Source organism: Nyctereutes procyonoides, unplaced genomic scaffold (assembly GCF_905146905.1).
Source record: "Nyctereutes procyonoides isolate TBG_1078 unplaced genomic scaffold, NYPRO_anot_genome, whole genome shotgun sequence".
NCBI lineage: Eukaryota > Metazoa > Chordata > Mammalia > Carnivora > Canidae > Nyctereutes > Nyctereutes procyonoides.
In genome coordinates this window covers 31759516-31776892 of record NW_026575140.1, presented here as the reverse complement: position 1 = coordinate 31776892, position 17377 = coordinate 31759516, and the positions used below count along the sequence as shown (strand labels likewise).

The 17377-nt window shown below is 60.3% G+C and overlaps 1 protein-coding gene across 1 annotated transcript in view; it reads left to right on the top strand.

Moving 5' to 3' along the window:
* PRDM16 (PR/SET domain 16) overlaps positions 1 to 17377 on the top strand; it is a 310797-nt gene that overhangs the window by 39771 nt on the left and 253649 nt on the right. The gene's annotated exons all lie outside the window — the stretch shown is intronic.

Here is a 17377-nt window from a genome sequence, read left to right as displayed (position 1 = left end):
CCTTTCCCGACTCCCTAACATCCGAATTAGCATTAGATGTGGGTGATTAAAGGTGGCCTCTTCTCAAGATGTCGTGACATCCAAACGGATTTTTTCCATGTGGGACTTCAGTCTCTGTGTGGCATGGCTGAGCAGTGGGCTCCCCGGGCTCCCCAGGGTCCTGAAGAGAAGGTTCTGGACAGAAAAGTGCTTCTGTGTCGCTCTGGCTGCGAGATCTGGGCCCCAGGGTCGGGGAGGGGGTGTCCATGCCCTCCTGAGGCTCCCGGTGAAGTGGGGGGGCAGTGCCACCATCGGAACAGCCAAGGACTGGCCTTGAGCCGCAGGGCGCCGGCCACCCCGGCCCACCCGCTTGCCCAGCTGGAGCCCCACACCCATGGCTGCTGCCCGCCCTGCTGGACCCCCAGGGACGGGCAGACACAAGAGAAAGGGACTTGCCCTTTGCCACCCTTCGTGGGGGCGGGTCTGCACAGGCCTCTATGTGTTCTCTGAGCCGGAAGGGGGGGCATGGACAAGATTCTCCCTCTTGGAGGGGGTGCTGACAGGAGGAATCCGCACACAGAGGCGGGATTCTTGTCCAGAGGGCTGCGAGCCAGACGATGACCTGTGTGCAGGACCCAGGACCCGAGGGGTTCGGGGCGGGGGCGGGGTGGCGGGGTGGCGGGAAGGGGTGGAGGGGGAGCAGGAGGAGGGCAGGAGTGAGGCGGGGTGTGGGCGCCGCGTGGCCTGGGCACATGCAAAGGAGGCGGGTCGGGGGCGCACACACCCCCTCGGGGGACGGGGCGCGGGTCCGGCTTTCAGGTACCCGCCTTTTGTCTGCTGCCCTGAGCTCGCCTGTCAGCCCCGCCGTCAGAGGCCTAATCTTTTTTTCTTCGCAGGCTGAAAAGGCTCAGCATCACATCAGGCAACACACTGCTGCCTATTCTCCTTCCCCACGGAACCCAATCACTGGACAGCGTCGCTATAATTCACTCCCCTGCCCGCCCTTTGAAAAGGTGGGCGCCTCGGCGCTGCTCACCCAGCAAGATAAATCATGTACTCGAAATTAACTTCCATTGAAAGGCAGGGCGGGAAGAAAGGCTGATGGCCGTCGCGGGCGGGAGCGGCGGACGGGCGTTGATAAATGTCAGCGCGGATAATTTGGGGGCTGTGATTAAGATCTTATCTAGGTGGGAAGTAAATAGAAACGACTTTAATAAAACTCCGGCCCCATCCAGGCTTCCAACTCGGGAAGTTCCTTTTTCCCCTTGTCTTCCCTGTGTTTTGGGGCGGATATGCCCCACTCCAGAAAGCTCCCACTTAGGGGAAAAGTTGGATCTGGTGCATCACCTGAAAGGAGGGAACAGGCCTCGGAGGAGCCACGGCATGTCCCCCCTGGTGAGAGGGCAGAGGGAGCAGAATGGGGAGCTGCTTTGTCTGTGGGTTCCCTGCTCCGGAGAAATCCCGAACACACAGCGGGTGAGCATCCGCACCGTCCTCGTCCTCGGGGATCAGACCTTGGGCCTCGGAGCTTTGCTTTTCTTGGTCACAAACGTCATTTGGGTGCAGGACAGGCTTTCCAATGACGAAACAAAATCGAACCCCTGTGTGCAGACGGGCTGGAGGCGTGCACGCGGCGCTTTTCCAGGGCTGCAGGCCACCTCGCCCTTGGGTGTTTGTGCTTGCTCCTGGCGGCTTTGCTAACCCACAGCTCGGACCCCTCACCGTGCAGCCCCCTTCCTGAGGCAGGCCCTTCCCTGCTGCTGACCTGGCCGCCGCATCTGGGCTCCTGCTGCCTAAGGAGGACGTCATGTTATTGACAGATCAATCTGAGGTCTGTGACACCCAGGCTGGCCCGGGGGGCGTGGGGTCTCCTGGTGGGAAGGAGGTCAAATCTGTAAGGGCTGAGTCCGGGACCCCGCTAGTTCCAGACCCAGTAAAGCGTTACAAGGATCAGCATGTATCCTCAGCACCATGGGGACTTCCAGAGCTGGGGCAGCACCAGCCCTGGGCACGGGACCCCCAAGCCCCCCTCCAGAAATGATTCAGGGCAGGTTGGATCCTCTACAACTCGAGGCCAGAGACCCCCCCAGAAAAGGGGCTCCACAGTGGGTGGAAGAGGAGGGCTCTCCTCTGAGTTCTTCCGTGGTCCTGCTGGGGCAGGAGGAAGAGGAGGGTCCTGGAGGAGGCAGAACAGTGCAGGAGAGCAGAGTGGGGGGCCGACGGCAGGCCTGGGCGCTGCGTCCCTGTCCTCTCAGCCACCCTCCAACCCAGGTCCCAGCAGGAGAGAGACCAGCCCCCAGCTCATGGTTGAGGCTCAGTGAAGGTGTGCAGGAGGGAGGACGAGGTGGGGAGCCTGAGGCAGGAGGGGCAGCAGCCCAGGAGGGGTCGAGGGGCGGCAGGGGTTCCCAGCCACTGGACGCTTTGTTCCCGGCCTCTGCCCCCGATGGCACCCGGCCGTGGGGACACCCCGCGATGCCTCCTGGCGTTGCCACCGGGCATGGCGGGGGGGGGCAGGGGGCTGCCGGGGGGCTGCACTCTGAGCCACGGCCCCAAGCTCAGGAGTTGTATTTTGACTTGATGATAGCGCCTATTTCTCTCTTTTATTCTAAACACTTGGGATGTAAAGGGACAAATGCCGGAGCCATTTCAGGCGCCTGCCAACATTTTGTTTGATTTTGTTTTTAAACCCACGGGTATCATGAGGAGGACTTTCCGCGGCAAAGTTGCCAGGTTCTAAATTGTAGAGTGGCGTTTGGATGTTCGTTTAAATGCCACCGCGTGTCTTGAGACAGCAGCATTCCCCCCTGCACGCACATTCGCATGTTCACACATGCACTCACCATGCTCACGTGCCACACACGTGCATGCACATACTAACACACTGAAATGTGCTCACGCAAGTATGTACATGCTAACACTCGTGCGCTCACACACATGCAAATACACATTAAGACACAGACATGTTCACAGTGTACTCACTCCTGCTCATGGTGCCACACACTAGCATGTACACACGAACACACTTGCACATGTGCTCATACTCTTGCATACACACTATCACATGTGCCCGTGATCACACGCTTGTATATACATGCTAACACTCATACATATTCACACACATGCACACTCACTAACACAGTGATCACACTTGCACGCAAACACTAACACGTGTACAACCCTTACACACATGCACTAACACACTCACATGCATGGTTACACACACTAACATACATGCCCACACCTGCATCTTTGCACTAACACACACTGATCACGCCCTTGCACACACACATGAACATACATAGTAACAAACTCACACGTGCTCACACATATCTGAGAGCAGGCTCGTAGGGCTCCCATACTTGCACATGCTCACATGTGCTCACATAGGTACATGCATACTCACACATGTGTTCACACATGCACACTTGGAAAGCCAGTCGCCCCTGTTGCCAGGTGGCTGTGGGAACCCCGAGGAGGACCCCATGACAGGTGTGCCCCCTTGTGTCCATCCGTGAAGCTTCACCAACAAGGTGATGCTCTTCCTGCTGAATTAACCCCATGAGGGGCCCTAGGGGTGACTAACAGAGTCCCAAATGTCAGGGATGGGGAGAGCAAGCGTTCTGTAGATGCTGAGATGCCCGCTGGACAGCATGGTCTCAGGTGTGAGGGCAGATCCCCTACCTGCACGGCCGGCCCTGGCCCTGACTCCTCCAGGCACACCCCTACCCTGCACCAGCCCCTGCTGGGTGATGGCATCTCCTGTGCCTGGGGACGCAACCTTTGGCATCCATGGTAGTGGGTTCCGAACCTCAGCTGGGCCCTGGCTAGCTGTGTGACCCTGAACCAAGGGCTGCCCCTCTCTGGGCCTCATCATTGTCCTGGTGGTTGAGGGGGGATGGTGGCACCAGCTTCTCAGCGTGGCTAGGGAGACGTTTGCCATGGGATGACGTGGGCTGGGTCAGCACTAACGGGACCTGGCATAAAGGCGTCAGACCGCAGACCTCTGTCCCGGTGGTGGGGGCGGGGGCCTGTGGGAACACGGCAGCTCTGTACGTGCCCGTCAGGGAAGGAGTGCCGTGGGGAAGCTTTGAAAGTGGCAGATAGAGCAAATACCCCCGCGCTCCTAAGCAAACCCAGCAGGACAGGACAGATGACAAACGATGGGATCCTGTCAGCTTGAGAGCAGATTGGACTAATGGCTCGCTGGACTTTGCACTCCCGGGATCAATATTCCATCAGGCAGGCCTGGGAGCCTGGCTCCCGAGGACAAAGGGGGATCCAGCGACGGTCCTGCGCACACGCACTGCCCACAGGGCTGACTTTGCTGTGAGCCACGTGTGGGCAAATGGGGGCAGGGCGATCCCACGAGAGCAAGGCCAGCAGCCTGAGGGCTGCACCCGGCCACCAAAGCTGTGTCACCTATGGCTGCAGTTGGCATGCCAGGGGGTGTCCGGCAGCTGACACCCAGGTCCAGGGGATGGTGCCCAGAAGCTCCACCTGGCTCTCCTCTGGCCTCCCTGGTGGCCGTGCTACAGAGTCTCAGGCATCTTGGGGCCAGCACTGTGGCCTTTCCACCCTGTGCAAGCAAGCTGCAGCCCCCCGCCCTCCAGGCCCCCTGGAAGCTGAGTTCAGCAGCAAGTGCCACATCCAGACAGGGGTGTGGCCAAGTCCTTGGGTCACGGAGGGGCTGCCCCAGACCTCAGGGCACCCTGTCTTCTAGCGGGTTACACAAGAGAGGCTCCCCTCCCTGCATCTGTACCCTGGAGTGTGCATTCCATCCGGTGTGAGTACCTACTGTTTACAAAAGTGCAAACCAGAGCCAAGGACAGAAGTGTGTATGAGCGGTACAGGATGGAGGTGCCATGGGTGGTCCTATTCCATTTCCTTGCTTCTGTGGGAATTTTAAGGCATCTAGGCCTGAATGCCACTGACTCTTCCTGGGAGGGCAGCGGCCCTGCTCTGGGCTCGGTCACTCGGGGATGTGGGCCTTCCTCTTTCCCTGGCCATGCAATCCCACCAGGCCTCTGTCTCTCTGCCTTGGACAGAGCCTGCCCGTGGGTCCAATCACAGACACCATGGGACCCATCTGCCCAGCCAAGGCCAGGTGTGGAGAGGGTCTCCATGGCCAACAGGCTGACCTGGGGTGGGGTGAGAGGCAGGTCAGAGCCACCCCTTGCTGGCCTGGTCATCCAGGCCTTGGGACCCAGGTCAGCTCTGTCCAGTGGACCCAACCCTGGCTGGTGAGCCTGCCTGGGCTGTGAGCCTCCAAGGGCTCGAGTTCCTCAGCCCTAGGACAGGCCACCGTTGCTTCTTTTTTTTTTTTTTTTTCTTTTTCACCGTTGCTTCTGATGGGGTCTCACACAGCAGCGCCAGGCTCTCCACACCTGTGCTTCAGAATAAACTTGCAAAAAAAAAAAAAAAAAAGAATAAACTTGCGGCAGAGCACGGCCAGGTGCCCTTCGATGGGTCACCCCCAGCCGTCACTCATGATCTTGATGGCACTGACACACAGCTGCGAGTTTGCAAGACTGCACAGGAGAGGAGTTGCTGTCCTGTCGAGGTCCGTCGGGGCTCAGGGCCCCATACAGGCTAATGGCTCTGGTCAGGGCAGGCCACCCCCTGCACACTCTCTGCCCCAAGATTTCTAGCCACCATTTCCTCAGTTACCATCCACTTGGAACAATTCATTCCCGGTTTCCCCATCTCCATGCCCACCTCTGTGAATGCTGCCCGAAGCCAGCCCAGGTTTAAGGGCATTGCAAGTACAAATATAGGCTCTGCCTTCTTTAGAGGCAGGAAATTGGATTAGATCATGCGGGGTACTGCCAATTGAAACCAGGGGCTCAGAGAGCGTGTGTGAGGGTGGGTGGAAGCCCAGCGGTGGGGTGAGGCTGCAGCGTGCATGCACATCCCTCTTGCTCCTGTATGACCGGTCCTCCCGGGACAGGAGCGGGAGCTTTTGGTCTAGGGAAGAGTCCAGAGGCACTGGCGGTACGGGGTGCCCGGTGCCAGTGTGCACCTGCCACCGTGCACGCCCATCTACTCTGTGTTCTCGTATGTTCCAGCCTTTCCTCGGTGATTGGTTAAGTCACCCAGCCTGGAAAAGGACCCATTGCCTGGTGCTGCCCATCTCCAGCATGAGGAGCAGGGCATGGGGTAGAGGGCCCCTGAACATGGGTATCGTCTGGTCAGTGTTGGCTAGCCTTGTGCTGGCTGGGGAGCTGGAGCCACAGATCCAGGTGGCTGCCCAGCATGGCTGAGCTCTTGCCTGTCCCTCCAGCCTGACCAGAAAACCTGAGCTCGCTCGTCCTAGCGGAGCTGTAAGCATGTTCATCTGCTTTGCCTTACCTTCCTGGTGTGGCTTTTGTCCCATGGGAGGCATTTGCCAAGGCCTCCAGTCAGACAGCAAGCGGGATCCTGAGGACCTGGCCCCAGGTCAACGTGAGGTCAGCCCAGGGTGGACTTCACAGAGAGACAAGAGCACAGGGAGAACCACGCCCACAAGCAGGGCTTTATGTGGGGGTACCAGAAATGCCTCTGTGGCTGGGGCTGCAGAGACGACTTGGGCTCCCACCAGAGGGGCGTCTGCACAGCCTGCTCAGGTGCTTTGGAAGAGGGGACCGCTAGGCAGCCCGTCTGTGGGGTGGGGGTCTGGCTGCATGCCTTGGTGGGCCTGGGAAGCCGGGGACAGACGGCAAGCGCCCAGGACAGCCCTCAGCCACCCCAGCCCACCTCCACCCTGCTCCCGGTCTCTAGGGCCGAGGGCCATTGTAGGCAAACGCACTGGCCTTGTGACTTCCTCCTGGATGCCCATCGATCCGCAGGGCTCTTGTGGACGCCCCCTGCCCAGCAGAGTCCCGCTGTTCCCTTTCATGAGCAGCCAGGCGCCTCTCTGGGCTGTAGGGGGCTTCCTTTCGAGGCGCGGGTGGAGGAGAGTGAGCCGCCACCCACCTTTCAGCCACGCAGGAGCAGGGAGGCCAGGCCGTCACGGTGGTGGCTCTTTGTGTGACCAGGCGGGGTGACTCAACGCAGGCTTGGCCTCTGGGGTCCAGTTAATTACCTTTCTCTGGACCCCGGCATGGAAAGTCATTTTCCTGAAAGGGCACGGAGAGGGGGCTGTCAGCTGGCCTCGGTGTCCCCAGCAGCCTGGGCCAGGCCGGGGACGTGGGCGAGTCTCCCCAGTGCTGCCTGGTGGCTCCGAGGCCTTGGCTCTGGTGGCTGGGGGGATGGGGTGGGGGTTGCTGGTTTCCCCCGGCTCCCCTGTGCATGCTCTGGGTTGGCCTGGGGGACCAGCCTGGGATGTGTATTGGGGAGAGGGTTCTAGAAGCCTGGGGTGTAGCCTGGCTGGCAGGGAACCCAGGCCCAGGGCTCGGGAACGTGGGAGAGTGAGAGTGGTGGGGGTACTGCGTTTTTGTGCCGGCACAATGAGATTTTGATGACTGATCCTTTTTCTTAATGTAAGCCATGGAGTTAAGTGTTTGAAAATTGTTCCAGAAGCTGAGAAAGGCCTGCCCTTCTGGTCACGCTGGATTGTCTCTTACTTAGCAGCTGACAGGCCCATCTGCAGAGTGCGGGGGAGGGCAGGGCTGGGGGCAGGGCAGCACCCCGATCCCTGGGGCCCCCGGAGCTGAGGGTTGGAAGGAGCCCCTGCCCCGCCACACAGGTCGCAGCTCCCATCCCGGGGGGAGGAAAGGGCAGCCCACCTTTCTGGCCCACCCACCCATCTGCCCTGTCGGAGCCCCCCAGGCAGTGGGTGCTGCTTGTTCTGCCTGGAGCTGAGGGGCCCGGGGAGAGGCCAGGGCAAGGCCCCTCACATGGGTAGGACGACGGCCACCCACTGCCCGTCCTGGCCTGAGCCCACAGGTGGCTCCCTGAGCCGGTGTGGGAGGCCTGCAGCGGGCCAGCCCCTGCCGCCCGGGCAGAGTTCTCAGTCCACAGCTTGAAATCCAAGTAATTAAGGGGACGGATTAAATCTGTAGGATGTCTCCTCCTGGCCCCATATCATGTTGTTCCGCAAATATCATGTGTCCCTTGCAGTCTGGCTGCCACCCCTCCCCGGGCGCGAGAAGGTTCTGGGGATGCGTCTTGGCCCGGCCCCTGCAGTGGCCGTCCACCCTAAGTGCCAGAAAAAGGACGAGGCCTCAAGGCAGCAGAGGAGCGACGCAAACCCCCACAGCACAGAAAGGGCACCCACGCTGGCCCTGGGCGGGGCCCAAGGACAGGAGTGGACAGGAGCTGAAGGGTGGCTTTGTTCGTGGACTGGAGGGGGGGGGTAGCAAAGATCAACCCAACTGCATACCCAGTCTTTCTTTGAATGGTCCCAAAGGGTCTGCCCCCACTCCTTCCCCGCAGCCCAAGGAAGGGGAGCTGGCCGTCAGCTGGACACGGTACCCTGGATGGCCTGTGTAAGGGCAGCCGCTGCTCCTGGTGCCTTGGGGACCCTGGACGGGGGGGGGGGTCACCTACCCTTAGGGCTGAGGGCTGGAGCTTCTGCAGCTCTCACTCGTAAAAGCCGGGGTGGATACTGAGGGGTCTGGGAGCCATGGGACCAGAGGACCAGGGAACCAGGGGTGGCAGGCAAGCCCAGGTCCGGCGCATAGGGAGGCCGCCGGCCCCAGGGAGGACCGTTGGAGGCTGACTTCCCACTTCTGCAGAGAACCCGTTCTGTGTTTAGATTAGAAACAGGATATAATAAACTTGTTAACATGTCAAAATCTTGTGTTGGGACAACATAAGTGGGTGTTTTCTCCTCTTTTCTTTCTGTTGTGCAGGAAAATGCTGCAATTAGTGCCTGGCTCTTGAGGCAGGGCCGGGGGAGGTGGTGGAGGCTTTGCGCAAAAGGCCGCGCGGTGGAGGTGGGCCCGGGGCCTGGTCCCCGGAAGCCCACAGCCACGGCCATGGGCCCAGCGCTCTGGGTGCTGGGGTAGGCAGGCCTGGGTCCCCGGAGCACTTTCCCGGTGATGCCCAGGGCAGCGGCAGCCCCTGGCTCCAGCTCCAGCATCTGCTCACGGAAACGACCCCCGGGCGGGGGTGGGGGCTGGGGGCCACAACGTTGTTTGTTTTTAAGAAAGTCTTTTATTTTAAAAGCCTTATGTCCTGGAGGAAAGCAACATGGAGCTATTTTCAGGAATGGGCTCAAAAAAAGATCAGCTCTTAATTAAAACAAAACACAGTGAGATCAAGCCGTAGCCCAGAGGCCCCGACCGGAACAAAACCGTTTCTGTCGAGGCCAGCAGGAGACTGGCCCGCTCGCCCGCTCCGCTCGCGGTCATGGCTCCAGGCCGCGGCCAGGACCGCGAGGTGCAGGATATGGTGCGGCCGCGCGACACGGCCTCGGCCTCCAAGCCCGTGGAAACAGATGTGAGTCTGGAGCAGGATGGGGGAGGACGGGGCCCACGCGGGGACCAGGGACCGGACCAAGGACAGCCCCCGGCCTTGGGCGCGGGGCGCGGGGCCTAGGTGGCCGCCCGGGCGGGCCTCCCCGCGGTGGCCGGAGACCCTGGAATGCGGGGGCCGGGGGGGGGGGGGGGGGGGGCTGCGGAAGGAAGGAGGGGCGGCAGCCACGTCAATAACCTCGGTGATGTAGTGAGTGAAACGTCGTGAAAACTGAAAGCAAATCCCGCTGTAATCTCCCCGAACAAAGGCCTTTCAGTGAGACCAGAGCTGTGCGGGCGGTGGGTATCGCCAGATCTTTTATATTAAATGTGCACCCAGCGGAATATGGATCCTATTAGGGGAGCCGTGCTCACCGCAAGCCCCTTTACTGCACATGGTGTCTGAGGGGGTCAGGGGGACGCGATGCAGCTACACGGCGGCCCAGCCGGGACCTCCCGCCCGCCCGCCTGCAGGACGCGCCGCGCCCTCCTGTTTGCTGTGGGGCATTCAGATCACCCAATCTCACTGCATCTAATTCCGAGATAGCCCGGCCCTGACACTCTCTGCTAACAATCCTTTGTGTCACCGTGTGGCCCCCTGGCCCTGCGGGGAAGGCAGAGGTGGTTGTGGGATGCGCGAGCCCCCACATGGACCAACCCCCCAAAACCCAGCGTCCTTGGGATTCTGCGGAAGGCTCGCACGTCTGACCGGGGACTTGCGCTGTCTCGTCCTTACATGCGTCACAGACTCAAAACCTCGCCTTTCCCCAGCTCTGCCCCCATGGCCTGCATGGCCTCGTGGAGGCGCCCTGGGTGGCTCTGAGCAGATTTGTGCAGGGGCTTCAGGTTTGGCGTAATAAACAGAACTCATTCTAACGGGAAGAAGTGAACTTCTGGACCTAATAAGACCTCAGCGCTGCTCCTTCCCGAGGAGTCAGCCCTCGCCTCCAAAATCAGCCCCAAAATGGAAATCGAGTTTAGGGGTTTCCCCCACTGGCCAGATTGTTAATTCAATAAGGGGTGCAGGGATGCTGCAGTCCGGCCCCCCGGGGCCTGCTTCCAGCAGGTTGCATCTATCTTCCTGCAGGGCTCTAGGCATGGCTGCTGGGAATGGAAACCAGCCCCGGCCCCACAAATTCAAACCAGCACTGCCGCCTGTCGTGCCGGGGGCCCACGTGAGGGAGGGTGGAAAAGCGAGCCCCCACCCCCACCCCAAGCCGGGCCTGGGGAGGTGGCAGGGTGTGGGGGCAGGGCAGAGGGTTAAGATGGGCTGGGGGAGACCTCAGGTTTCAGCAAGGGTTTCAGGAAGGAGAAGTCAATCCCTCTGGGCCCCTGCGTACCTGGGTGCCCTGGCCCAGACCCTCAGGCTTCGTGGCCTCTGTACACAGTCAGGGGCCCCTGGTGCTCAGAGCCACCTGGCTTCTCTGCAGCCACCTGGCTTCAGTCACCCACCTCGAACCCTTGGCCTCCCCTTGCAGGTGGGACCAGAGGCTGCAGGGTCTTGTGCCACGATCAGGGAATGCATCTGTCTCCGCTGCAGAGGAGCTGGAAGGCTGACAAGCCTGCCCTTGGAGACCATCTCTGACTGGGTGGTGAGAGCAGTGGATACACTCGAGGCGTCTGTCGAATCTGTAAACCCCTAATCGAGGTGTGGGAGGCAGAGATAAAATGCTTTCCCCAGGTGTGGCTGGAGAGTGGTGGGAGTCCACGGGGACTTCCCGGAGGAGGCGCCGCTCTGTGACTCAGGTGTTCCCATCCACCTCGTGTGCTGTTTCCCGGGTCAGGGAGTAGAAGCTCCCAGGTGAAGGAGGCCCAGGGTGTTTCCGGGGGATATGGGTGTGGCTAGAGCTGGGGTGGCTCATGCCAGCCCCTTCCATGCGTGCACTCTTGTGGGTGTTGAAAGCCACGGCTCCCATTCTGCTGGGATCTGGGAGAGGAAGCGGGATGGGCTCATCCTATTGGCTTCTCAGGTGGTCAGACATCCTACCCAGATGGTCACTCTGTGTCTCCTCCTCTGGAAATGAAACTCGTGTCTTCATCAAGACTGATGAGGTGGTGGCTCACACAGGGTGGGGGGGTGGTGGTGGAGTGGGTCACGGCCCTGGTGGCAGCCATAGCAGGAATTGTTTCTGTCCTGAAGCAGGACATGGGGACACCTGCGGAGTTCTCCTGACTCCCTCTCAGGACTCTGTCTCTCTGGGGACTGCTGGGCACTTGTACAGGGTGGTGGGCTGGCTGCAGGGCCCCCAGGGAGGTCCAATTTCTTCTGGAGCCCACAGGCTTCTCTGCGTTGCTGTTGGCCTGGCGGGCTGGCCGCAGCCTTCATCCGGAGCCGGTCAGTAGAACAGTGGGAGGACCGGGCAGGATAGAGGTGGAAGCCTTTGGGCAAAGGCCAACCCCCCTTATTGGGAACTAACCACCAGCAGCACTGACGTTTCCCAGGCCCAGCCTGGCCTCTCGGCCATGACACCATCCTGCCAGGCCCCTGGGCAGGAAGAACAGTGAAGACCGGAACCTGGCGGACCCAGGCTTGTGATCCTGCGTGGCCCGGGACACCGTCGTGCCGGCCTTGGGAGAGGCAGGGGCCTCTCCTCACTGGCTGACTCATTCCCACCCAGGGCCCAGCAGTGTTAGGAATCTGCAGGTCCTGGAGGGGTCTCGGGGCGCTACGGGGAGGCAGTGGTGGTTTGGCTGTGCAAGGCAGCCCCGTACCAGCGCCCACCCTGCCAGTGTGCAGATTCCGGACGGCACCGCCTCCACTGGGCTCTGGGCCCCTGGCATTCTCCGTGGCTCTCTCTGTGCCTCTGGAACCCGACGGCTCTGCCTCACCCAGGCCGGCAGCAGCCGCGCCTCATGGGCTGCGCCCACTCTCCTTGAGCCAGCGGGCATCAGGCACCCTCAGCTCACTCCTGCAGGTCCAGGCTCTTACTGTACAGCCCCAGCGTGGGCTCTGTGCCCAAGAGGCCACTGCGCTGATCGGGAGCGCAGGCCTGAGCCTGCCGTGAGGATGGAAGGACAGGATGGTGACCAGGTGGACGCTGTCACCCCTCACGTCTCCTGTGATGCCCTCACGTCTCCTGGCCCTGTTAGCGCCAGGCCTCGAAGGTAAACTGAGGCCCCAGAGGCTGCTCAGCTGCTGCCCGGCTGAGCAGGTGCGCGCTTGGAATCTGGGCTGCAGGCCTGGACTGCACTGGCGGCTGGTGCTTGGAAAGGGTTCAGGGAGGTTGTGAGTTCTAGGGAGCGACTGCGGTCTCTGGGCCAGGCAGGGCTTTTCTGAAAGGAAGAAAGAACACGGTCTCCTGGCACCTCTCCTCGGCCACCGGTCGGTCCTGGCGAGTTCCGGCATTTGTAATGCATTTGGTTGGCGTGAGGGGCGCTGACCCCAGCGTGCCTGGCCCCTGGAGTGGCGCGGACACGGCGCGGACGCAGCGCGGGCTGATGGCGTCGGGGGTCCCAGCACCGGCCGATTCATTACGGCCGCTCCTTTGTGGGCAGCGAGCCCCAGGCCCGGTGCTGTCAGGCGGGCTGTTACAGGCATAATGACGGGCATTAGAGCCCGGGAGCAATTAACAGGCTGCTTAATTAGCAAGAGGAATTAGCGTTTGAGTGGCTGATCTTCCGTGAAGACTTGTCGAGAGCGGGCAGTTATCTGATTAAGCATTGATCGCAGGGCTCGCCCCCTTAGGTCATCCCCTCCCCTCCTCGAGGTCTGTGAATATACAACTGTTTAAATATTCCGAACTGAACTGTCTCAATCAGCAAGGGGAGAAAGGGGCCCATTGTGGGCGCGGGCGCTGCCGGCCTCCCGTCCCCGGCCCGGCTTCTCTGGCCGGGCGGGGGCGGCAGCTGGTCCCCAGGCCCGAGCCCGGCCAGCCCGGCTGCGCCTGGGAACAATGTCCGTGGGGCCAGCCCCCAGCTGCCCACGGGCACCCTCCTCCCCAGGCTCCCTCAGCTCCTGGCGGCCGGGTCCCTCCCTGCAAGGTGGGAGCCAGGCACGGGCACACCCATTGTACAGGTGCATACAGTGAGGCCTGAGGGTGTGGTGGCAGCTGCATGGCAAGTTTCAGGTTTGGCTGCCTGTGGACAGGGTCTGGGTCCTCCCGAGCTTGTCAAGGGGGCATGCTGACTGTGTCTGTCGGCCTTTTCAGACCCGTCAATCCGACACCCGGTGTGGCTGTGAAACCCCCAGGTGGGCTCTGGAAGCCCCAGAGTGCTGGGCAATGCCAGGCAGCAGCCTCCTCCGGTGTGTGAGCTCGCTGGGAGATGAAGGCTGGCAGGGCTGGACCAGGAGCCCCCAGGCCAGGACTCTGCAGGGAAAATGCTTTCAGAGGGTGGGGAAGGATGGAGGGTCCAGCCCAGTCTGGACAGAAGGGTGCCCCTGGTGATGGAGAAAAGCTCCTGTTTCTGCGTGACTGGAGCTCAGGGTGAGGCGGGGCCCAGATTCTCTGACGTCCGGCCCCACACTTGCTTGGGGACCCCAGATGCCCTGGCTGTGTACACTGGTGAACCGAGGTGGGCTGGGCGCACCGAGTCCCCAGAGCCAGAGGCGGGCAGGACAGTGAGTGCACACGTGGGCTGGGGTCCGTCCTGACGCCACAGCCCCACCCCACCAGGGTCTGGAGCTGGAGGCAGCGGTGGGAATTAGGCTGGGACGCTGGTTTTGAAACGAAAGGGAGAGTTCAGAGAGAGAAGATGGAGAGAGAGAGAGAGAGAGAGAGGCCCAGACGTCCTCTTGTTTTGCAAAACTCAAAATAGATTTCAGCACCGTGCTTTTTAAAGACAAATCTCTGCACTCTGCTGCGATCCTCGCTTGACCTCTCATGGTTTCTGGCAAAGGGAGCCTGTTACGATCTGGCATTGAGCGATTTAAAATGCACAACAGCGGTACGCAAACCTTGCCAAAAGCTGATCCGTGTTGGTTTCTTGAACTTTGCTTTTCTTGTTTGCTACATCAGATATCATCTTACCCAGACGATGCCCTCACAAGATAGACCCCCCCCACCCCTCAACTTTGGGGGTGCAGCCAGCGCGTTCCATTTTGCTGCTCGCACCATCTCCGTGCCTGGGGAGAACTAACGCTGGTTATGCGCGGTGCAGTCTGGCTTCCTGGGCACTCGGGGAGTCTTTATCGAGCTCAAATGATTAGACCTGGTTTCTGGTTTCATTTTGGAAGACTTGCCGCTAAACAGATCCATCCTGCCTGGTAAAATGATGCAGACGCTCTGGGCCACCGCGCTCCCTCTGCCCCTTCTCCGCAGGGCAGGGGACAGTAGGACCTGGGTCGGGGCCCACAGGGTGGAGGCCTGTGGCCTCTGTGAGTGGAAGCAGGGCACGCCTGGGGCAGAGCAGCAGTGGGGAAGCGAGCCAACCTGCAGCCCCTGGGTTGGGGAGGCTGGTAGGCCAGCCGCTCACCCGGGAGCCCGGCTGCCTGGGGCAGAGAGCTGGACGGGGTGATCACGGGGAGGGGCTCGGAGCTGGGATCCGCACGCAAGGCGAGCCCTCCCTGGAAGGCTCCTGGCATCCAGGACACTTCCTGCCTAAATTGCTAATCCCTGAGAAAAGCGCCAACATGTTTTCATCCACTTGAGACCGTGCTTGAATGGAAACCCCTGTCTTCCTGCTCAGCCCCACTGCTGAGGACTCAGCCTCTCACTGCAGCAGAGAACCAGTCCTCCTGAGTGTTTTAAAATGGAGAGGAGGCTCCGGATCTGTCTTCCATTCATATTCTTCGTCACGGTGGGCAAATAACTTTCAGGAAAAGGGAAGCAGGATGGGTCAGGTGTGGTAGGCAGTGGCAAGAGCTCCTGGGGAACTCAGGGGCCATAGAATCCACTTAGATTCCTCTTATCCCCGGTGAAATGGACGTTAGAATGTACTGGAGCTGCTTCTTTTATCCCTTTATCCTGATCATGAAGCCACAGGCACAGCTCTGGAAAATGAGACATCAGAAAAGGACTCCATGGACCCGGATGTGGGTGGCCCACCTTGGGGACCTTCTTCCCCAGAGTGGTGGCCTGCAGACTCATGCCTGGGGCTGGCCAGCTCAGGACACAGAGGCATTGGCTGCATAGTTTGGGGGTGAGCACCCAGCCGTGCAAGGAAGGGTCCTAGGAGGCGGAGGACGTTGGTGTGTTTTAGAATTCGTGGGTTAAGCTGGAGGGCTGATGTGATGCCAGGCACTGTGTGTGCCCATATATGTGTGCGTGCAAGTATGAGGCAGGCCTCGTGTGCACACCTGCAGGTACAGGGCCATCTCCCCCACCTGGGGCTCTGCTCTGAGGGACTCTGCTCCCGGCTTGGACGTCCTGCATGCTCTCTACCCCAGCAGGAGTCTTGCATGGAGTCATTACCTGATTCTGAAGGCTGCGCGTCCAAGGGGAGGGAACACCTGGTGCTTCTCAGTCCTAGAGTGACAGTCATTCTGGGACACCAGGGCCCCGGGTCGGGTGTCAGCTCCCTTGCCCACTTCCTTCTCCCCACAGCAGCCACCAGAACAGGGCAGCAGCCACGGGGGAACCACATGTAACAAACACACAAATGCAGAGGGCAGTGTCCAGGGCAGTTATGCTCTTGAAAGACCCATCCCGGTGCTCACGCAGACCCAGACCCATCCCAGTGCTCACGTTCAGGGCCGGCAGATTCTCTGGTTTCTTCCAGGCTCTGTGGGAGGGCCACGAGGGGCGTGGGTACCATGGGTGGGGGGACAGACACTCCTGGAGGACGAAACAGGACTCGGTGCAGACTCCTCTGCCCCCATCCGACAAATCCTTTCTCATTTTGTTCCTCTCCTTGTTCTGCGCACACACGTATGCACGTACGCACAAGAATAACGTGCAGCATGTAGGGGAAGGCTTAACTTGTCTAGCCTCTATGACTTACCTAACAGAAGCTAATTTACACTGTAGTTCTGGCCATTTTGTCTTCATGAGGTGAGGGATCCTCTTTCTATAGAAAGCAGTAAGGGAGGGAAAAGAGAAAAGCTGGCCGGTGGAGGGAAGCCAGGTCCCCAGGAGCTATGAGGAGCCTCCTTCCCACCCTGGTCCTGGGAGAGTCACACCCATTTATATCCACCTAGGGGGCAGTGGGGGCCGGCCTCCTGGTTCAAGGGACCTGCTCTGGCCTAGACTTTTTTTTTTACAGAATGAGGTGGAGAAAGATTTAAGGCACCGAGACTCCTGAGACATGCTAATTGGTTCACTGGAAGGCCCGGCGGTGTGCACGGGGTGGTGGGCCGACAAATCCTTCTGGCCCTGGCCCCCGGGGCCTGTGGGCAGCTGAGTTCATGCCTAGAGGCCACAAAGGGTTTGTCCAACCCCATGTCTGAGTCCCATATCCCATGTGCCCAAGCGTCACGGCTACTGTCACAGCTGCAGGACGAGGCCGAGTCCTCACGTGGTCAGCATTCAGGTACTTCCTGAGGCTGGGAACCCTTGTGGGGTGGCCTCCCTAAGCCGCACCAATTGCCACTGGGCAGTAGAGGGTGCTCCCTGCGCCCAGGCCTGGTCACTGCCCTGTCCCTGCAGGTCAGCATGGCTGGAACCTCAGGGAGGCAGTGATTTTTCCCACTCACTGTACACTCCACCACTTGTCGTAGGCAGTTTGCCTTGTGATTTGCAGTGATGATGTGAATATTCCTGTGTGCTTCTTTCTAGCCATTTCCTGGACTCCCTAGGGGTGCTGGGGACTTGCCCCCCCCCGGGGGGGGGCTGGTATAGGGAAGGGAGCTTTTTCAGAGGCCCTGCTGGGGGCTGTGAAGATGCCCTTTCTTCTGGAGCATTCCATCCTGCTGGCGGGCTCTGCCCTCTGAGGCCCTCGGGCCCGCACCTCTCCCCCAGGCTTCAGCAGCTCCAATTTTGTCTCTACCGTCTGTGCCATCCGCCCTCCGCCATCCAAGATCACTTAAATTCACCGAGAAGCAGGGTTCCCCTTCGATTTTCAGTGGTTCTTGTCCTTGTCAATGTTTACTTCTCTCCTTCAAGAAGAACACAGTCATTTTCCCAGTTAAAAAGATTTATTTTGCAACC